Raw genomic sequence first — 23,971 nt, 5'->3', positions numbered from 1 at the left:
TCATTCTTCTTAATTCAAATCTCAGTGACATACTACTAAGTATATATATTTCTTTTGTAACTGCACATCCCAAGTGCTGTCTTTGCTATCTTTCAGTACGTTCCCAACTACCGGTATCATTGATCAGAAATGAATATTCAAATTTTCATTTAATTTTCTAAATTTCAATAGTGGCACTTAAAGTTGCAAATACGAAAGTCTGTCCTATCTCTACCTGTCTTGCTATGTTAAATTAGCATGGTCTTAGACAAGCTGACTGCAAAGCTTCATTTAGGCTGAGAAATTCTTTTTTTCACAAGAATATGAGCAGAAAATGGGACTTAATGAAGTAATTATAGATGTTTCATGACTTAGAATTCCAAACTCAAAAACAAAAAAAACAATAAAAAAATAAAATACAAATTAACTACTGTGCCGCCGTAGCTGAAAGAATGTAGTGTTAATACAGTTGCTTCGTTCCATCTGCCAATGATGGGAAAGTCAACTAAAACTTTAAAATTTAGTTGAACATGGGTAGCAACTTTACAAAGACTATCTAGTTCAGTTTCAGTTTCCTGTAACATTACTGAAACACAATCTACATACCAAAACATTTCCAGCCCCATTGCATTTTCATCTTTTCTTTGTACTGTGACTCTCTCTCAAGTGGCAGGAGTTACCAGCATGGAAGATGACGCAGAGGTTCAGGAAAGACACTACAGCTTTACCCTCGCTAGAGGGGTTAAAGCATCCATTTGAAGATGGTCTTAATTGGGTGGGGTGGGGGTATTAGAATGCAGGTTCCAGACCAATGGCTGTAGGTGTAAAGAGGAGAAAAGAGATTTAATTGATCCCCTAGTGGTGCATGCAACTTGGCATTCCTCTCAGATAAAGGTAGGGAAATGTTATGCAGGACTGGCTTACCCATTGCAGTCAAGCGTCACTACACTCCAGTCTTTACATGGTGTTGTACTTTAATAAAATCTTTTCATTATTAATATAATCCCTTATTTATCCATGTTAAAAATCTCAATGAGATATAATTGGACAAATATCACAAGCCTTCAAAAATACTTTACAAATACTACTACCTCTAATAATGATAATGATGTTTGAATTATTATACTTTTTGTAGTATCACCTAATTTCCATGACTGACTTGGAAAGGTGAAAAGACAGTATATAGTACATCAGAGTAGGGAGGGTGCAAACTCTATAGCAGTCACCAAAGCAATTCAATTAGGCATAATATACTGATGTAATCTAATATAATGACAACTCATACTCTTAAAGTTTGGCCGAGGCACTAAGAAAACATGAAGTGATTTTTATTGCAGATATAGATGGCGGGATAGGTTATTGCTTAAAATGAGAGACTTAAAGTCTGGTGTGCATTTATCTTGTGTTTGCGTGCAGAAGATACAAAGACATGGAAAAGGGGGGGGGTTGTCTTATGATAGAGCAGAAATGACAGATTTGTTTATAAAATGTGGTTTTGTAACCTGCAAAAATTACTCACAAAGTCACTTACTATTTAGATGCTTGGATTGATATATTAGTTTGCAGGGAAATGTGCTCTCTTGACACTCACAATTTCATGCATTCCTTACTGATGTGCAAACCCTGTCTCCTAAGAATTATGTTCTCATACAGCTACACTGCATTCTCAATTAGGTTTCAAGGGAAGTATATTTTCTCTCCAGCAAAACATTGCGATTTGAAAGACAAATGAAGTAGGCCTACCTAACAAAGGCATAATCCGCTATGATCACAAATGATCAGGAGACTAGGATTCCATTCCCAGTATAAAATGCTGGAATGGTCCACTAGGTTCTGTGGAGGGTTCCCTATATCCTTCACTCTGTTGTGACCATGCAGACTGTAAAAGTACTGCATGCTTCAACCAGTTTCCATAATTGTCTTTTTATTTTGGTACTTTTAAGTTTTGTTTTCATTAACAATTTAATTTTGTTTACAGCCACTTTTCGGTTAACAACAAAATTTCATACAGTGCAATGGAAAAGTATTTGCCCCTTTCAACATTAATATTTATCTTTCTCTAATATTAAAATTTGTTTGATGATCTGAAACATGTGTGACAAGTATCCAAAAAACAAAAATCATAAAAGATTTTGTTACCCAAGTCTAATCAAACACTGATTGTAAACAAAAATAAACTGTGAATAAAAACAAAACCGAAACAAAACCTAACCCTAACCCTAAATTTAAAATAATAAGATGAAATACTAAATCAAAATTTGTTTGATGATCTGAAACATGTACATGAGCCAAAGATACAACAGCAACAGCAATGCAAAATATAATATGAGTATGCTGTGCATGTCACAGAAATATTCCACATCAAGAACAGTCCCTTTTAAAAGAGTAACAAAGTCTATCTCTGTCTGTTTTCAAATCACTGATCTGTTGTTGTTCATGTTTTGTGGGAGCTTTTTTGCTTTTTTCTCGCTGTACATTTTTATTTTCACCAGTTATTTGCTTTAACTTTTGCTCACTATTTGATTAGATTCATGCAGAAATTTACTGCACAAATTCTTGTTTACGTTTGAATTTGCAGTTTGGCTTAAAATAAATACTGTTCAAAAGTCTTGAGCTGTCTCTTAAATAAGTATATTTTGCTTGGAAGATGAGAAATAGGTGCGTTGTTTCAAAGAACATCTGTGGACATAAATAAAAATATACTATATATGGCAAAATATTCCATTCTAGCAAGCTGGAATTGTATGATAGACCAAAATCTAACAGTAATTTTCAGCTTTCATATTTCCATCAATTTTGACAAGATCCCCAACACCAACAGCAGAGGTACAGCCCCAAGCCACAAGAAAATCTCCACCAAGTTACAGATGACTGTAGACACTCACTGATATTCATCTCTCTTGATCTTGTGTTTTATGGTATAGCTCAGTCTTTTCTCTCTCTTTCGCTCCTTGAGAATGGCTTTTGTCAGCCACCCTTCCACTGAGGCCATTTCTGATGAGGCTTTGACAATCAGTAGATGGATCAACTTAAGGGCCAGATGCGTCCCACACATTATGTGTCAGGCCTTTGCTGGATTTTCCTTTTCCTATTTCTTAACGACATGACTTTCAGATATTGTTCAGTTGTTGTCTTAAAAAAAAAAATAGACCCGCCATTTCTTTTTTTGTTCCCCACTTGTCCATTTTCCTAAAACAATTAAGGGCACACTACAAACTATGCTGATACCAACATTTCTCTTAAAATGGTCAGGTACAAGGACTGGACTGAAAATGAGTGAAAACGCAGCCAATATTCAAAGAAAAACTTTGAAAGATCTTCAGAAAGCCAGGAAAACTATTGCTAAAGATAAAAAATTTAAACAGTTTGGCTCCTTGGAACCAAAATAAAAAGAAACAAGGGCTGGCTTGAGACTTTTTGCACATGTTGAAAAGCAGTGCTTAAGGATACTGTTCAAATATAATGCCAAGAACTCTTGACCAAACTAACAAGTCCTAGCTTACTAGTTCTATTAATGGGATCTGAAAAGACACAAGCAAACCTTATTGTGGGAAGTATATGATTTACTGGAGAAGTAATTGAAATTTCAGTTTAGTTATATAGTTACATAAGAAAGTTTTTTGTTTTATTTTGTTTTTTTTAAGAAACAGGACTCGATGTGCTATGAGTCTTTTCTCTGTTTAACTGCACCTGGCTTTAAACACACTCTCAAGAACACAACTGCATAAAACACCAAGTACAACTTATAAATGATCATGATAAGGTAAAGTCGTATATTACCTTGACCTATGTGTCTCAGTGTCTTCCAGTTTCCCTATTCTCCACAGAACTCTACTCTAATCATCCATTTAACTTCTCCACTGTGGGAATTTTTTTCTAATCAAAGCCAAAATCAAACAAGTGGAGAAAGAACCTGCTCCAATGGAGGTAGTAGCAATGTGAAATCCCATCATGTGAAATAGGTGCTCATCTGGCCTGGTCTCAGTGGTTCAGGTGAAAAATCCCATTACAGGCTGAGACAGAAATAACCAAAACACCTCTTCCCAAAGCCACTCTTCTTTTTCTTTTCCACTTACACCTACTCATTATTCTCTGCCTCATTCTTTCATCCACTTGTCAGAAGTTTTCCAGGTGGTTGCATTTTACCTTTCCTCAGCTCCCCTCCCTAGCTTCATCTCCATTGATATTCTTATCACCGGTCTTATATCTAATCTTTTTAAGACATATACCCTTCTGTTTTTTTCTCCCAGGTCCTTTGCACCCTTTTTCACTTCGTCATTACTTAAACTAATTTCATCATCTCTTCCCTGTCTTTACCTATGTCTTTATTTCTTTCTTATATTTATTCTTATATACATCAAGGCACTTACATGAACTATTTCCTCTGCAAGATTCCAGTAAGTGCTACCTAAAGCTTATATATTTAAACTTTAACCTAGAGCACCAAACTATAGCGCAAAATAGAAATCTCTGAATAATATACATCAGTCTGTCTAGCCATAGTCTTTCTTTTCTATATCAATATAAACCCATGCCATTTATCTTATCTGGTACTGATGTGTTATAGATTTACCGGTATAATGTTGGCATTTTAATCTGAGAAATAATGAGCCTGAGTAAGTCTGCATTGCTGGTACTTTCTGAATATCAGAAATAGGTTATAATATCTATTTTAGGAGGTTTGTTCATACCTTTTACTAATTCCGTTTCCTTCATATTTACTTATCAATACAAAGATTATATTTATAACTTTTACGCAATTATATAATCTTTCAAAGACAGGCTGGATTTCTTGACACAAAACACCAAGCTTTGAACATCTCATTTAAGCCATTGTCACACCACAAAGTCGCACTGCAAGTTAATCTCCACCTGGTACTATGCAGTGACCACTCACAGTGCCAGTTTCTAACACTGTCAATAAGCTGTTTGAATTGAAAGCTTGTTAGATTACCTGATATTTTTAAGAATAAAAGTTTAGTCAACCGCACTTCAGTTACGGAAGGCATTGTTATGTAGCCTGGTCTCAAATATCTATTTTAGACCCTACAGGTTAAAAGGATATAAATATTGTCATGCAAAGACTTTATTGTAAATATTTCTTAAATGTGTTTAAAAATAAAAAAAGAGTTCAAATGCATTCAAAACGTGGTTAAAATCACAATAAATAGAAGTCAATGATAATTTAAGTGTTCATGGAGTCAAAAAGAAAACCAAAGGTTTGTTATCTAATGTGAAACAAGAAAATAAAAACTTTGTATTTGTTGCAAGTTGTTTACAAGCTCATTTTGGGTTGTCAATCTTGTATTTTCTTTCATCCCATTGGCGGATGTAAACCTATTGTCCAATCAGATGTAAGGAAGGGGGGATCTAAGCCAGGCGAAAGAAAAAACACCAACTAAGCTAGTGAGAGTCAGCAGCTGCACCTTACGGAGGTTGTATACCAGAGCTAACGGGAGAATAGTCAAAACAATAGCCGTGGATGCAGAGTCTACGTTGCTGTTATGGACTGTTTTACCCTGTGATGAGTGAGTACTGAATGTAGAGTTAGTATTGAGCTTAAACGGAATGTGGAAGTACTTAAAATGTATGATGTTAATCGCGAGTTAGCATGTTAGTATTTTAGAGCCAGTAATAGCTATGTATGCCGAGTATGTAAGCTACAGATTACTCAATGGAACTAAATAGTAATTTCTAATGCACAGTGGACCGAGAGGAATTCTCTGGGCCCTTCTGCTGTGGATAGGATTTCCGTGGGTTTGTCCCAGTGTACTCAGCAGCCCGGGTATGCCGCTAATTCCGACCACGTTGCCGAGTGGAGGCCGCATGGTCACAAACCGAGCCTGCCTCTCAGCTTGCCCCCGCACTTAGCCCAAAGGATTTGTGAGTAGACCTGAGCACGTGCGTTTTGTTTTCTGCTTGTTTAACAAGTGAAGCGGCCATTTGTGTGTTTTCTGGCCCAACAAGCCCGAGCAACGATCAGGCCTGCAACGGTTTCAGTAAATGAGCTCACAAAGGTTACAAATTTGAACTGAACTTAAAGGGGAGTATTTTGGATAAATGTGTTTTCTAAAACATTGAATGTGCTTTGTGAGGGAAAAAAACATCCAATTGAATTGTATGGAAACACTTCATAAAAATTGAAATTGAAATTTTAGAGAGCTAAGAAATACACATTAATTAAAAACTTTTTTTTTTTTTAAATCTGGTTTGCAGAAGACATTGCAGCAGAGCTGGTACATCAGTTAATACTTGTAGGTTGTTACTTTATATCACACTGTAGAGCTGAAGAATTTTCAAACAGACTTAGAAATAGAAGTAGTTTATTATTGTTATAGTATTATCCATCCATTTATTAGTTTCCACGTGTCTAAAGTTGGGTCACAATGGCAGCAGGTTAAGCAAGGTATTCCAGACATCTTTCCCCACAGCAACACATTTAAGTTCTCCCAGGGGATCTCAGTGAAGTCATTCCAAAGCCAAACAAGGTAAATAAACCTGGGTCCTGGGTCTTCCCTATGTATTCAGAAAAACTCCAAGTGGAGGCAGTCAGGAGACATCCTAACCAGATGCCCCAGCTACTGTAGGTGCTAAGTCTCATGCTAGGGATTTCACAATCACTTGCAAACCATTCAACTGTTTGCTGAAGGTCAAGCACCAATGAAGCCAACAAAACCGCATCATCTTCAATAAACAGGAATGCTATTCTGAGATTTCCAAAGAGGACATACTTTTCCCACCTTAAGATTCTGTCCTTGAATATTACAAATATGATTGGAGACAAGGGTCAAGCCTAGAGGAGTGCAATACTTCCTAAAAACATTCCTGACTGTGTGCCAAGAATGTAGACACAGCTCTCATTTTGGCTGTACCAGCAAATCCAGAACCACATATTTTCAAAGCACACCCCATTTTTTGCAGTTCTGTGAAAGAGCTGTTGACGACGTGGTCAAACTCGAGTGATCTCTGCATGGGTGAAATTCTTGTTCACTGTTTCACAGCCAGGACAAAACGCTATTCCTGCATAATGTAAGGTTGGTCTAATTTCCAACACTCTGGAAGAACGGTAGGCTTAGCAATGTGGAACATATTCAATTTTTGAAAATGGGGAACATCACCCAGGTCTGCCATAGTCTCTCAGACATCTGTGCCCTCCCCCATGTGTCTTCCCCATGAGTGTTCAGGCTCTGCATTCTCCACAGCAGATATTTTGATCCGTTCATAAGTTCCTCAATTTAATCTTTCTACTATCTGACAATCCCCATTTTTGGTTAGCAGTTCTCCTTTCTTACCAAACATGGCCTGGGCAAACCCCAGTTTTCAAATCCTGAGTCACAAGATTATTTATAACTGAGGTCCGCCACAAGTCCTTATACATACTGCACACACCCACCTGTCTTTCCCTGCTTCCTAGCTCATACCATGACTGTAGTTTTATATGTTAGGCGTTGTGCTTGAATGTCTACTGTACATGCAGTTTTGAGTGAATGTGGACATATGGGTGCTTTAATGTGCATGTGCTATCCACTGGACACTAGCACCTTATTACAGAATCAGATTATTCCTGTGTTTATCAGTGACATGATAAAGCACTGGGCTGAAGCACTAAGTATTCATTTGGGTTTCTGACAAGTTATGTATGGCCTATAAATTATGGTCCCTCAACAAAATGTAAGGTTATTACTGAAAAGGATGCTTCCACTCTAAGCATCAGTAATAGCTATGGAGTATGTGTGTGTCTGTAAGTGTGTGAGTTATATGAGTCCAAGAGCATTTTTGTCTTCCTCTGAGTGTGAGTGTAATGATGGTAGTGTGGGTGGAGCACATGCATTTTTAAATTGAAAACATGACACACCCGCAGTGATGATTTAGTATTAGGCAAGAGAAGTGTTTGGAACACTGAATATGGCCTTTGAACAGTGCAGTGGAGAGACAGAGAGAGGGCTATAGTGTTATTCAGAACTGCAAGTACAGTTGCACTCTGGGAGAGGCACTTAATATTAACAGTCTGCTGGATGCCAAGGTTTCTCATCCACAAAGTTGAATAATTTCATTCAGGCCATTATTGAGGCAGTTTATCTAAAATGGACTTGGAGTGTTTCAGTGGTGTTACCTTTATAGATTCTACAGGGATAATTTAATGTGCCAAACTTATATTGTAATGTTACTGTATTGTTAATAAATGAACATTTCTGGATTATGTGTAAGCAAAATATCGCATTTACACATGGGTGGGACCATTATTCCACCACTATTTTCTTGGAGGTTAAAAGACCCAATTTGTGATCCAAATACATATGATAATGTAAGACGGGTGGATTCTCCCTTTTAGAAATACTGGTATAAGATAAATCCTCTTTTGAAACTTCACTTTACAGATGCATGTCTCATCTGGTGTGTTTTTTATTTTTTGATTAAATGTTTCAAAAACCAGCTTTTCAGTTATATGCACGGTAACACCCCACTCCCAAACAATGTCTTAATTTTTTTGATGAACTCAAAGGTTTATCAGAACTTAGCAGCTCATCAGAACTTCAATATTTTAGTTATATTTCACGCTTGCATTTTAATTCCCATCAAACTTACATTAAACTAGACATATTTAATTTAATTTAATTTTGTTTAATAATTTATATTATTTTTCTGTACCTGCTATGTTAACATTTACATTCAAAACAGTGAGTATCAGACATTTCAACAAACCCCACCATCATCCAGTCTTGCACTTTACCTGCTTTTAGACCACTGTACTTTGAATTAATGCAGTGTCGTTCAGTCCCTTGAGGTAATAGTAGTAGTGTAAGTATAGTGCGTAGATCACCCCATACATTACCAATAAGTCCATCAGCAGATCTTGGTAGTGAACCGGGTCATTGTCATTATTATAACAGGGCTGCTCTACCGTCTCAGATCTGGCTTATCAGATTTGTCCTGAATGAATAGATAGTGATCACAAATGAATCCAGTAATTCACAAGATGATTGTATGACAAATCACCTCTCCAGTTCATCATCATCATCATCATCATCATCATCATCATCATTTTCATGAGAAAGATGGTTTAAAGTAGTTATGACCCAGAGGATTCTGCAAATCATCATTATACCTTCATGTATTTATGCCTCACTCAGCAACATTTGGTGTGTAGGAGTTACGTTTGAAAGCTATGTATTATTTTAATTACAACTCTGTTTTTTTTATAGTTGTTTTGAGAACAATTAACATATGAATAGGTAAAAACAGCTGCCACCAAAACCAAAGTGAGTAACAGAGGCAAGACTGAGATGGTTTGAATTTGTGCAAAGGATGGATAGTGACTATACCAGACAATGGCTGCTGAAGATTTAGCAGAAAGGCAGGAGAAGAGGAGGAAAACTTTAGAGAAGATTCGAGGATGTAGTGAAGGAGGAGAATCACAGGGATGATGTGACAGAGGAGGATGGTAGAGATGGGCTGAGGTGGAGACAGATGATTAGCTGTGGTAAACCCTAAAGGGTGCAACTGAAAGAAGACAACATGTATAAAAAAATGTTTTAAATGATTTTCTGTATGGCTTTGAAAACTAAATAAATAAATATTCATTCATTTAAAAAAAAAGAAAAAACAATCCTTTCCACATCACATAAACTCTAGATAGACTACATTAAGCATGTTAGTATTTTAATGAGCTATTTGCCCTACATAGCCCAGTGCAGAAGACTTACTGTGCAAATCTTAAAGAATTCTTAAAAAACAGATATCCATATAGAAAATTAGAATACTTACTGTAAAACAAATAATATTGTTAATGGTCAACAGTGATGAATGCAGAGCCACCTTATGGCGAGTGTTTCTGGGCTTTCAATGTGTCTTCCTTCTCATGTTTGAAAAGCAAACAATTGCAGATAAGTGGAGCAGTCGTACACCCAGTATAAATTTGATGTAATTCCCATAAGGGGAAAAAATACAAAAGCACAAGTACTCCAATGAGATCATCAGTTTTCTTGAACACAGGTTCGTGATGGGGGCCTATTCCAGCTGACATAGGACAAGAAGCAGGCTACAGCATGGATAGATCACCAGGCCAATCAAAACATACATAAAAAATGCATATATTGATATGATGAGACAAAAAAAATTTATACAAAGTTGACTAATGCTAGAACTCAAAATCTCAGTTTGAGTTTCATGTAAAACTTTCCATTTTGAAACTTGACACTGACATTACAGTCTTTAATGGTTTGACTTTTGACATGGCAATAAAATACACAAAACAAATAAATAAAAACATAGCTGTTAAAATCATTTGAAGAATGATTATTTTCTTAGCTAAAAGTCCAAAAATAGTTAACCCACACATTATTGGCTTTTGTGGATTATAGAATGTGGTCTCTTTATCTCATTCTTGTTCTGGCATATCCTGTAAATGCTAGAGATTGAGATGTGGGGTGCTTGAAGACTGGGTAGAATGCCTTGAGCGCTTTCTCTCATTCTTTGAGGTGTTTCTGAAATAATAACATATTCTTAAATTCCAGGACAATGATTTAAAAACAAACACACTATTGCATCAGAACTATTAGTTCATTAAGATCCCCTTTAACTGCAACAATGCAGCGACTCTTCCTCCTGTGTCACAAATTTTTAGATGTTGAGCACTATAACGATGAACACAAGAACATATAATAACATAACAAAGCAAAAAACAAAACTCATATGAAAACAATAAACAGCTCTTTACAACACAACGTACACTCCATATTGGGGTAAGCACTGATAACACTTATAAAACATAACATACTACAGCGCACACACAATAAAACACAAACACAAAGTTTATATTAGCAATTTCACCTGTGAGGTTATGGTAAATAGAGTTACCATAGTTTTTTAAGTTCAAAAGTCCAAAAGTTCTTTATAGTACAGTTTTATTGGTTTCTTGTGCTTTCTAATATTGTACACGTTCTGAGAGGTATTCCACAGACTATTTACAAAAATAGTTTTTCCTATTTTTCAAAGAAATCTTCATACATAATGATGTGAAACGAACCATGACATTCTAATTTCCTCAACAAAATATCACGATCGGTTATGTCAGTTGGTGCTGTGAAGTTCAGCAGTGCCACACAAACCATTTTCTTCTCGTCTATACTTCTTAACCAATCATCTGTAATTTGAGTTAAATCAGTAACTATAGAATCGCAAAAAATAACATTTAGGCTGATCATATACAATTCTTTGTATAATTTTACAATTAATTTTACTAATGAAAGGTAGCAAACGTATTACATTGACTGTAATAACCCCAAAGTATTTTGCAATTTTTTCTGCAGTGGAACTAATTTAGCTAATTTTCCATGACTGTGGACATGGGCTTTAAGTGAAGCTCTGATTTAAATCATGACAAAAAGCAGAAGCAATAAAATTAGCAACAATTTTAATTAGTGTCACATCAAGCCAGTCAGTACCTGGAGTTCTTTTTTTTTTTTTTTTTTTTTTTTTTTTTTTTTTTTTGGAAACTTTAAAAAAAAAAAAAAGTTTTTTATTTTGAATTGTGACAGGAACAGAGATGGGCGCGTTACTGTAATCCGATTACTTTTTTCAAGTAACGAGTAATGTAAGGGATTACCATTGCAAAAACGGTAATTAGATTACCGTTACTTTCCCGTAGGAACGCTGCGTTACTGCGTTACTAAAACTGAGTTTTTTGCGAGAATGTCTCATGACAGTGACGTAAGCGAGTGCGACGTTCGTGACAACAGCTGTCTGCAGATCAACAATGGATAATATATCGAGTGCGGGAGAGAGTATGAGCATGCAGCGTTTAAAGCGTGGAAGTACTGACCTTATTTTGAGTTTGATTCCATAAAAGTGACAAAAACATTAGTGTCCGTTGTGCGTGGGAAGAAAACTTCATTTTACAGCGAAAACCCCCCCTAAACTTCCAAGCAAGCACCGAATGCGCTACGACTGTAATGAGAAATTCACAGAGAAACTTGCGGAGTCTTCAACTCACCGCTGCGGCACACCTGCACCAGGGCAAACCTCCGCCTACCCCAGTCCTGCTTTACAGGTGAAAATAGAGCAACTAGTCTTTGACTTTATTTATTTTCTGCTGTGTTTTACTTGCATCTATTTGAAAGAGTGAGTGTAAACACAAAAAAAAAATATTTTATTTTGTTAAATGTTAAACAAATTTCTTCCAGTCAGAGAATGTTGCATATAATTTAATTTTTGCTTGATGCATAAAGTTAAAAGATTAAAACTAATAAAACAAGTTTTAAGAAGAGACATTTCCATTTGATTACATTTTTTATGATGGATTATGCAGAAAAAGTAGAATTGGGCTGAAAGATCTATCGCTTTATCACCTATTCAGGTTGTAAATTGTGTTTTTAAAAAGTAACTAACTAAGTAACTAAGTAATTACTTTTGAAAATAAGTAATCAGTAAAGTAACGGGATTACTTTTTGGGGGAAGTAATCAGTAATTAGTTACTGATTACTTTTTTTCAAGTAACTTGACCAACACTGGACAGGAATATGACAAAAAACAACAACAAAATTAAAAGAGGAACAAAATGGGGCACTGTTCCAGGCATCATACAAAAAGAGAGATACGCAAAATTAAGTGACAGAATCTTCAAGCCTTTGTTTATATTTATGCCATTTAGTCCAACGTTGTTGAAAAAGATGACATTTTAGTCGTAGAAAGAAAGTCAGTCTCTCCATAAGATGTATTTCCTCTATAATCTCTAGCACTTGCTCTACTCGGGGAGGATCTGTCTTAAACCAATTCCTTGTTATGGCCTTTTTAGATGCGATCAACAGGATTTTAAAAATAAATCTGTCCTTTTTTAGAGTCGAATCTCTGGGTAGCAAGTCGAGTAAGAAGATACTGGGATCCTTAGGGATGGCATAGGACATGATGTCATCTGTTAACTTGGATATACTGTCCCAAAAGGGAGTCAATTGTGTACATGTCCAAAAGATATGAGAGTGATTGGCATTCGGGTGGCCACAATGTCTCCAACACTGTTGCTGGTGCCCTTGAAATTTGTTAGTAATATGTGGAAAAATAAAGAATCTAATTAGAGTTTCCCACCCGAATTCCCTCCACCTTTTGGAGTTAGTTGATGTTTGTTGTGTGGTACACATTGAGAGCCAATCACCCTCTGACAATCCAATTTTCAACTCTGCTTCCCAATTTGACTTCACATATAGTGTGCTGTTGCCATTTTGGTTTTGTAGCCCTTTGTAGAGTTTAGACACGGTTTTGGTGGGCAGACATTTGTAGGCATTTGTAAAAACTTTGACAAGATCAATTTCTGGGGAGGAGGCGCCCTTTATCTCTGTATTGAAAAAATGACGTACGTGCAGATATATATGCAGGGTCTTGAAAAAGATATCCATGAATTGTGGAACCGGGTTCGTTTCTTCCGCCTCCAACAAACGGAAAAGACGGATATACTTTCTCCGTGACCTTGATTCCAGATCAGTAATCTTTTGCTGAAGACTTTTCCGCTCCTCCAGACTCGTGCACATGGCCGTGGTTACCTCTTCAGCCCAGCTCTCGTGCTGGGTGATCATGGAATCCGTCTCATCCACCCGCTCCGATAGGCACTGTATGTCCCTGGCAATGTTATCCAGCTTGCTGTTTATTTTGTCACCAACTTTTTCCAGCTTGCCATTAATTTCCTGGCTCAGTTTATCCATATTTTGTCTGCTGTCCTCTTGAATCTCCGCTTTTAGCTTTACTATAGCTTGGAGTATCTCCGAGTCTTTGCTAGCGACTGCATTGTTGCTAGCATTAGCTTGGTCCGGCTGAGAGTTAGGTTTGGTGGTCAAAGCACTTCTATCTTGTTGTTTCAGCATATTTCCCCACTCCCTTAAGGCCTATTAGGGGTTATAACCCTTTCAATGTTGAGTGAGTAGAAAACAATCCAAGATAAAGAGTTGAGAAGGGATAACCAAAGGGAAGGTGGGAGAGTGACTCCTCGACGTGACCGGTTACTCCATTGGCTAAAGCGGAAGAGGAGTTCTTTTATTTTAAGGTTTTACAGAGATCTTGGATGTTGTTCCTGGATCTGCTGGAGTCACTTGCTCAGTTTTGGGGGTCACTGTCCGAAATGCTCCGATTACCACTGAGACCACTGTTAACTTCACCTTCCACATCTTCTCCAGCTCCTATCTCAGCCTTTGGTATTGGTCAAGATTCTCATGTTCGTTCTATATCTGGTTGGTTAGCCATCAGCAGTTTGTCTGTATCTGTAAGTCCCACAGGATCTCAGCTTGGTCATTCTTGAGCACCCTAGGGGGCATGTCCAGTTTTGAGCTTGGGACTTCCATGCTATACTCAGTACACGCTATACTCTGCCAGCCACTTGGTGCCTGCCAGTATCTTGCACCCTGCTTTTATGTGCTGGACTCTCTCAGGTGCATCTTTGCACAGCCTGCACCTGGGGTCTTGCCTGGTGTGGTAGATCCCAGCCTCTATGGATCTTGTGCTTAGAGGTTGTTCCTGTACCGCCATGATTAATGCCTCTGTGCTATCTTTCAGTTCTGCTCTGTCCAGCTTTCCAAAGCCAAATTCAATTCAATTTTATTTATGCAGTACCAAATCACTACAACAATCACCTCAAGACACTTTATGTTGTAAGGGTGACCCTACAATAATACATAAAGACAAAAATCCAACAATCATATGATTGTTGGGAAGGAAAAACTCCAGCAGAACTAGACTCATGGAGGGGAGGCCATTTGCTGTGAGAGGTTGGGGTGAGAAAAGGAACACAGGATAAAAAGCACGCTGTGGAAGAGCAAAAAGGAAAGTTTTAAGCCTAATCTTAAATATAGAGATAGCATCCGTCTCCCATATCCAAACTGGAAGCTTGTTCCACAGAAGAGCGGCCTGAAAACTAAAGGCTCTGCCTCCCATTCTACTTTAAAATACTCTAGGAACAACAAGTAAGACTGCAGTGCGAGAGTGAACTGCTCTAATGGGATGATATGGTACTATAAGGTCATTAAGCTAAGATGGGGTGTGATTGTTCAAGACCTTGTGTGTGAGGAGCAGGATTTTGAATTCAATTCTGAATTTAACAGGGAGCCAATGAAGAGAAGCCAATATTGGAGAAATATTCTCTCTTTTTCTAGTCCCTGTCTAGTTCCTGGACAGTAGTCCAGCCTAGAAGTAACAAATGTTTGAATTAGTTTTTCAGGGTTACTCTGACACAAAATTTCTAATTTTAGAAATACTGCGCAAATAGAAGAAAGCAGTCATACATATTTGTTTAATATATGTGCATCACAGTGTTACTGGAGGCCAAGGTAATGCCTTCCAGAGTAAGTATCTGGTTAGATATCATATTTCTAGGATTTTCAGGGCCAAGTACAATAACCTCAGTTTTATCTGAATTTAGAAGGTCATCCAGGTCTTTATGTCTTTAAGACATTCCTGCAATTTAACTATTGGTGTGTGTTATCTGGCTTCATGTATAGATAAAGTTGGGTGTCATCTGTATAGCAGTAACAATGTATCTTATTCCTTCTGATGATACTGCCTAAGGGAAGCATGTATAATGTAAAAACAGAATTGGTCCTAGCACGGAACCCTGCTGAACTCCATAATTGACCTTAGTGTGTGAAGCGGACTCTCCATTTACGTGGGCAAATGGAAGGCATGTGGTACATATAGCCAATTATTAGAGATAGGTTGATCATATTTAAGATTGAAGCATTAATTAATAGTAGGACTTGTGCAATTATGACTAATGTATTGGCTCATGTATTTTCATGTGCTAAATAATTTAAGGGTAATTTGTTATATCACTGATCTTATTTTCATAATACATTTGTCCTTCTATTTAACTTAGTAACAACATTCCTTAATTTATAATATAGCTGGCAGTTTATTTTATAATCTGATTTACTGCCTAATATTTTGCCTGAATGTGCTCTACCATATGCTCCTTCAATTCTCTATCCAGCCATGATGTTCTGACATTTATGACAGTAAATGTTCTCAGTGGTGTAGGTTTTCCAACCACTGTCATAAATAAAGCATGAAAATTTGGCAGTGTCTGCATCAGCCTCCCGTAATGCATTTGATTATGCCCAAGCAAACACCCAGCTTAAGTACATTTATTTTGTAACTGCTTGTTTAGGCACAAAAGCTGTTGTGATGCTGAGAAGTAATCGACTCCATGAACTCATAAATGTATACTTTTTTCTCTGAAATTAGTTAGTGTTATTAATGTGTTTATGAAAATATATAGCTATTAAATATTTATTAATGTTATTAAAAATGCTTATTAAAATTCAAAATGTAAAAAGTTTCTGTGTCTCTGTTCTTCAAAATAAAAATTAAAAAGTTTAATACACCCTCTGAATACATGTACATGTTTTTTTAAATGCCACTACACATTACTCAGGAATTTACTTGCTGTATCTTTTGGCCATAAACCCCATTTTGCTTCTGTAAAAGAAGGCTATCCTGAATATCATCCAACCTCGATAGGTAAGAATGCTAGCTATGCTGGGCTTCCAGTGTTCGTTGAAAATGAATGGCAGAGGACAAAGAGGTTAATTGGTGTCCTATAGAGTTAGCAACAGCAAGGGTGCATATCGTATCATCAGCCATTATAGCTGTCTGGGCTCTCATAACAGACTGCTAATCCAGGCAGAGGGACGTCTGGTGGTTGACAATAACTCTAGAGAGTGAGAATGAAAGAGAGAGAGCAAGGAGAGATGAGTTCTGTGTCTGTGTGTACATCATATACCTCAGGCCAGGTCGTGGTTCACTGGCTGCTGTCCTCTAGATAAGAAAATACAGTAGTTTGTATGCAGATTAAGTAACTGATGAGTGCCCTTGGTGAAACCAGCAAAGACATGGGTCAGCTTTAAACTGGTAGTTATACATCTTGACATATCCTCTCTTAATGACTTGAGGAAAAAATAAATTTTTGCATTGTTGATTGGAATTTTGTGTATGTGTATGCATGTGAACCGTGTTGTTCTAGCTGTCTTATTGAGTATTCATAGCCACGAAAAAATGAAATCATCACATTCATTTCAGTTACACCATTCAAATCATGAAATCCCTTTGCCACCAATCACTGTCTTCCTCAGCAGATGCTGCTGTACCATCTTGTCACATAAATTAATGAATGTCTATCTGGTGTTGATGATGTTCTTCTCAGCAGATGCAGTTTGACTTGTTAGGCCAAAATAAATAATAGAAGCTGACAAACTTCAGCTTGCATCAAGAGCAGACCCTCAAGCATAAAAACTGCGGCACACTTGAGCTAGATTTTCCATCAGCAAGTGGTATGAAATATGTAATAATTATTCTATTAAACATTGCTATATTCAATAATGAGATGGGAAAAATTCTGAGCATGCAAGCCTCCAAAGAAAAGTAATGATATCGCTTGGGACAGGCACACGCTAAATACTGTGAGCTGTCTGGAGACAGAGAACCTTGAACAAAGTATGTGTGAATGACTGTGTGTGTGTGTGTGTGTGTGTGTGTGAGTGAGAGAGAGAGAGAGAGAGAGAGAGAGAGAGAGAGAAAGAGATCCAGAGAATATGTATTGGAATGTGACTAAAAGCCAGATCCTTTCTATATTGTGTGCACACAAGCATGTGAATACTTATGCATGTAGGTTTTTCTTTCATTTAGGGTAATTAAAAGCTAATATGCAGCAGAATCAGCTCTGTGCTTTCTCCACAATTAGTAGTCATCTAAGAAAAAAGCGCACACACTTCCATTTTTTTAAGCTATTACTTAATTATGATAGATTTTCCTCTCATTCTCCTTCATTCACCCCTCACGTTTTTCTCCCGTTTCTCTTTTCCATAATGAAAACATAACTAGCTGAGTCATTTTTAATTGGCCATGTTATTATGGATTTTGATCAAAAGACATTTTTCTTAGCTTACTACAGCAGCTTGATTTAAGACTGTTTTCTTTTTCTTCTTCATCATTGTTGGTTTAACGTATTAGGGCTCATTGCTTTGTGCGTGGAGTCACATAGAGGAAAAAATGGTGTAAGAAGGAATTTTTTTTCCCTCTGCATGGCTCCACAAAGTTAGAGTATGTTATCTACAAAATAATTGTTCTGGCCATTGAGGAATAAAGTTTAGTTTATGCACTCTTATTTTCAAAGTAATGCATTAGCTATTAAATATAATGTAAGTGTCATTAAAGCTTAAAAATTTACATTTATGTTTTAAAAAATACCAAAGGTGAAAAATACTTGTGTGGTTTATAGCAACATTCAAATGTTACACTTAATAAGAATGTCAGGGTTTTCTTGTCCTGTGTCTGTCCTATGCCCTCTATTCTAATGTCTAATGTAAAGACGATTCACACAAAGTAAAGCTCCTCTCTAGTGGTTCTTTGTGGGCTAAAGGTGATTTACACAACAAAAACAAACTTCAAGTCTCCTCAGTAGTTCTTCTCTGTTTTTAAAAGTCCTCCATGGGTACTTTCTCTTTTTTTCTGGCTGTGTTCATCATTGCATGTTTAGGTCATTATTTCTGTATTTGCTGTGGTTCCACAGAGTTCAAGTTGAGTTATTATGAAGACTACATACACACAAAAACACGATCAAAAAACAAAGAAAAGTACAACACACAACTATCACACATCAATGCCGGCTCAGCCACTGATCTGGAGAATGCAGGAAAGAGAGAGATGATAGAGTGGCATGCTTTCGCTGAATATGTATATTGCTTGTGAGGAAACTCATCTTAGTGGCAGCCAGCCACACACTGATACAAGTACACTAGTGCTTGACAATTTCCAGGTGAGCTCACTACTTTAGATTGATGGCATAGACAGAGCAGCATATGTTTCCTCATATCTCTCTCTATATACTGTCTCCATTTTACTCTCTCATTGTCGGTCTTTTAGTTTGGTCTGTTTGGATCATTCATCAATCTCTTGCTCTTTTTCCATTGCTCTTCCCTTCCTGTTCACTCGCCTTACCTTACCATTGCACACCCTGCTCCCTTTCAATATATTACAGACAATCTCCATTCCACATGAATCCACTTAGCACATTGGAGACTAAACAAATGTGTGTGTCAAACCCAGATGCTGTGATCTCAATGCTGTATAAAGGGACAAATGGAGAAGTGACAGACACTTGCGTAAAAAGGAGAGGGTAGGAAAGAAAGAGGCCAACAAAAAAGGGGGTTGGGTTGGATATTTGTGTCTGTATGTTAGATAAAAGAATGACTGAGAGAATACAACTAGTGCAAAACAGAGAATGGCAGTTGTTTTGCATATATAAAAATATTCAGATTTGTATGCTGAAAAGATTGGCTCAACCAAACAGAAGATCAGCATGTAGTGAGGTACCTTTATACCAAACAGAAAGACCTCAACAAGGAGCACATTTAGAAGAACACTGAGTACTCTGCAGATTAATTGGTGATTCAAAATTGGCAATCTCACGATGGGGCACCAGTACAATTCAATTCAGGTTTTCTTATATATGCCAGATCACAAGAACAGTTACCTCCAGGTGCTTTGTAACGTAAGGTAAAGACACTAAATGTAAAGACAAACTACTCATAATAAAGCAATTTGCAGTGGTGGAATGGAAGAAGATCAGTTATTTTCGTTCTTGTTAAAAATCCTTTTAAGAGAAAGGAAGAGGGAGGAGCAGCCATCTGCCGCAACTGTATGAAAGGGGGGGGGGTGGTCACAGGGCAAAAAACAGATTAACAGAGAGTCACTTGATCCAGCACTAACTGTAAGCTTTATCAAACAGGAAAGTTTTGAGACTAATCTTAAAACTGCTTTTAGAAACTTCAGAAACGACGAATATGCCTGCAGTCTGACGGAAATGTGCTCTGTTGGGATAATATGGTACTATGAGGTCTTTAAGATATGATGGGGCCTGATCATTCAAGACTTTGAATGTGAGGAGAATGAGTTTAAATTCATTTCCGCATTTAACAGGGAACCAGTGAACAGAAGCTATTATATATCTCAATTTCTTGTTCATGATAGTAGTCTTGCTGCAGCATTTTTCTAATTGTATTGCAATTTTGCTATGAAAATATTTGGTACATTATTTTAATTTGTCTTGATGCCAAGAAGTTAGAGGTTGTACACTCCAGCTGCCATGCGAGTGTTGCTACAGTGGACAACTGGGAAGAATAAAGTTGTCAAAAGTTCTGTTTGAGAGTATAATGTACTTAATGATACAGCTGTGGGACTGCTAATAGTTGCTTCTTTTTTTGTTTGTTTGCTTGTTTAAAATTTTATTTGAAAATAAATTCAAAACATCATCTGTATCGAAAATTAATGGAATACTCTGTCAGGCTATGTCACGGTATATAATGCAGAGAGAAAAGCCGACTCTTATTTCCTTCACTGTCTAGTAAAGACAGATTCAGCACTTCTCAAGTTTTTGTTGAACACAGCTTGATACTTGCACAGGGGAATCAAAGACAGGTAAGTTTCTGGATCTGAGACTGTGGTTCACTGAGAGAGAGGAAAAGGCAGTTAGTCAAGGAGAAATGGGGGGAAAGTGATCCGAACACTGTTTAGGTGGTTGAGAAGAGTGAATAAACTGGCTTACATGTGTTAGTAGATGAAGCATCTTGGGAACGAGGGCAAAGATGGAGAGTGCTGGAAGTTGTAGGAGGTCGATCAGGTAGGTGGTGAAAACGGGGAATGTTTCAGCGGAGGTTTCCAAAGAGTCCAAAGATCCAGGCAAACAGGGAAAACTAAAATTTAAAAGACTGTAAAGTCATGGGGACAAGGTTCAGAGTTCACAGAAGAGCCTGATTACCACACTAGATATGCAGATAATTTGATAGAGACTGAATGCAGGATCTGGGGTGATGAACAGTAAATAGTTACAGGGACATAGGAGTGGACAATAGTGCCTCCACCAAAAGATAGGGTCATGCCTCCACAACATAGCCTAGGCATCAGGAAGAGATCCACAAAATACAAAAGCAAACCAATGCCTACCATGACAGAGCTGAAAAGAAATGTGGGGTTGTTCCTGTTTTCCTCTATCAGTGATGAATAGTAAGATGTCCTAGCTTTATAGAGATCATTTTTATAGTGCAACAAATTATTTTTCCATCTCAAATGGTGATCTTCTCCAGAGTGCAATGCAATGTCCTCTCCTACTTATAAGTCATCTGTTTTAAGGTGTGTGTATATGAGTATGTGAGGTATACCAGGGAGTCAAACTTCTCTGATTTGTTAGTTTCTGTTTCAGAGTAGCCACAGTGTCCAGCATTGCACGAGTATGAAACACTATAAACGAGATCATGTTCTGTGTGCGCAAAGTTCAGGCTGCTGCTCAGCATTGTGTTGGCACATGGCATTGAAGGACATAACAAAGAATGAAGCACTTCTTTAAATTTCATCACAGCGCATTAAGAACCACATCTAGTGAACTGAAATAGTTTTTCAAGTGCTTTATACTCTATTATTGTATGTGAAATTAAATGTTATCCAGAAATGGTCTGATAAAAAGTAATTTTCAGGGAAAAATATGGTTAGATGTTCAGTTTCTTTGCCATATGTCAAATATCAGGACAAGATCAAGATTGTGAATAAAATGTCTAAGAAATCAGACAGAAACTCTGAAAAAGAGCCAGGCGGCAAGTAGTTAACAAACTGCAGAACTGATTGTTGCGCTTTCCAGCTAGGGTGCACAAGGCTAAGAGTAAGGCTTTCAAATGAATTATAACTTTGTGTAGATCTTTGGTTTATTACTAAGCTATAGTGAAATATTGTTTGTATGCTTCCTCCTTAGCTGTGCTACAAGGATTCTGAAAGTAGGACTCTGGGGTATTAACTCGTTTAAACTAAGATTTTCTTAGCTTCCTGTGAGGCAAAATAATTGAATACAGGGTTTATTAAAAAGAATCATCCAATTTCACAGTTAATTAATTAATAAGAAAGAGGGGATTCAGGACTTTCACGTGGTTGCAGGTAGTTATAACAGCAGCAGTGGCTGCGTCACTCTAGACATGCTCGCAAAAGTATGGGCCGAGTTTGTCTGTTGAATCGACTTATGCTGTGCATCTGAAAGGGGACACATTAAGCACTTGAGAACATTGTAAGTTGTAAAACTTTATATTCATGTATATATTTTAAAATTTATTGCAAACTTCTACATCTATTACATAAAAAAATATAGCTTATATATTCTTTTTTGATATACCCTGTATTTTGATCAAATATTAAATCATTAACTAAGAGGGATTTAGAAGAGAGTTACCTGATAGGCCAAATGTAATTGTTTTGCTTTGAGTGAAATTAAAACTGTTCTATTGCTTTTGTTTACTTTCGTAAGTTCTTTGATAATTTCATGACTTCTCATGAAAAATTTTGTTTTGTTTATCTTTAGGTGGTCTGCGACATAATCTCTGGGAGTTTGGGATTTTAGGGGTTAAAACAGCCATTCTGTTCAAATAAGAAAGGTCTCTATTACAATGAACAATGCTTTTACTGTCTGTCATTACAGATGATAGAATCTCCTCCACCGTTAAGAAGCAGGATGCAGTGAGAACCAAGGCAGGATTGACTGTTGTGTCATGGGATAGCATGGCTGTGGATGGCATGGAAAGGCCTAGCCTCTGAAGTTTCTTTGTGGAAGTAGGATGACAGTCGATGGGGATGCAGATTTCCTTAGGGACCCTGGTCCACTTGAGTTCCCTGCAGTACTCTCTGAGATGGCAGGTTTTTTTAGTGGAGAAAAGTCCTAATTATTCAGGGTACTACATTTGTTGATCAGCTGGATGTCGCAGCACAGGATGGAATTTTGAAGTTTTCCAGATCTTGTTCTTTCGTCCTATGGTAAATGATTTTGGCAATCTTTTTTTTCATATATGAAAAAGTGGTTAGTGCTGTCAGTAGTCAATTCCTTGCAGTGTGTTCTACTACAACAACCCTGGTCACATTCTACCAACTGCACAAATACTAAACAGATTGAAAATATGAATAAGAATCAGCTTTATTGACCAATTGTGTGTGCAAATACAATAGATTAGCTTTGCTCTCCTACAATAGGCACATAGAATAACAGAATAGGCACAATACTGTCTATAGTAATAACACAGACAATAAAAACATGTATATGTAACTTATTTTCTATTAAACATTTTATTTTGTTTTTTAATCTCCTGGGTGGGTGTTATGAGTGTGTGTGTGTGTGTGTGTGTGTGTGCGTGTGCAGACATTCACTGTTTGATGACAAAGGCATGTGCCTGTGGCCACTGTTGGGTCACTGTCTGGTTGCTGATAGGTTTATTAAAGTCATTACTTATAATATGACCAAATTGCTCTATCTGTGTCTATTTAATATATGCTGCATTCTGTGTGAGTGAGTCCGCAAACTTAATTTTTTAAGGTGTTTTATCTCGAGCATACAAGGCTAATGCTAGCATGCTAAGTTAGCCTGGTCACTAGCCTGGTAGGGTAAAAGAAATCTATGCCATACTTTGCGAATGTCATGCATTCTGCCCTTTATAAGGGAAGCCAGCCCTAGCAGACACACAACACACACAACTCATTGTTCTCTGTATTCTTGTATAACAACTGGTTGATACTGATACTGAACAACCACAGATCCAGTACTGTCTCTTGTCTCATCATGTATATAACATGAATGCAGCACTATGGATGATACCTATACCACAACCAGCTGATCTACACTATGGCAGCAGTGATCAGTGAGATGCTTGGCCACAAGGACACAAGGAGCAGTACCCTTCATGGTAAAGGAGACTAGGTTAAGGTACAATGAAGAAGGTGCCTAAGAAGTACAGCAAACTGTTAATACCTAAGGCCTTGGAAACTGCCAGCTGTATATTGTGTTGGTTAGCCATCACCATTTTGTCCATCTGTATCTGGAAGTCCCACAGGATCTTACGTCAGTCATTGTTGACCGCCCTAGGGGGTGTCTCCCATTTTAACTTAGCGTCTTCCAGGCCACACTTGGTGTATACTATGTTGCCCACTTGATTATGGC

General features: G+C 37.3%; 1 long non-coding RNA gene across 1 annotated transcript; it reads left to right on the top strand.

Annotated features, from left to right (window-relative positions):
- Nucleotides 1-5,399: 5,399 nt before the first annotated feature.
- Nucleotides 5,400-23,211, top strand: LOC120440562. The gene is made up of 3 exons (XR_005613337.1): nt 5,400-5,507; nt 5,685-5,862; nt 22,466-23,211. It is a non-coding gene; the product is annotated as an uncharacterized LOC120440562 (long non-coding RNA).
- Nucleotides 23,212-23,971: the final 760 nt, after the last annotated feature.

This window comes from Oreochromis aureus, linkage group 6, assembly GCF_013358895.1.
Source record: "Oreochromis aureus strain Israel breed Guangdong linkage group 6, ZZ_aureus, whole genome shotgun sequence".
Lineage (NCBI taxonomy): Eukaryota > Metazoa > Chordata > Actinopteri > Cichliformes > Cichlidae > Oreochromis > Oreochromis aureus.
This window is presented reverse-complemented; position numbering and strand designations above follow the sequence as displayed.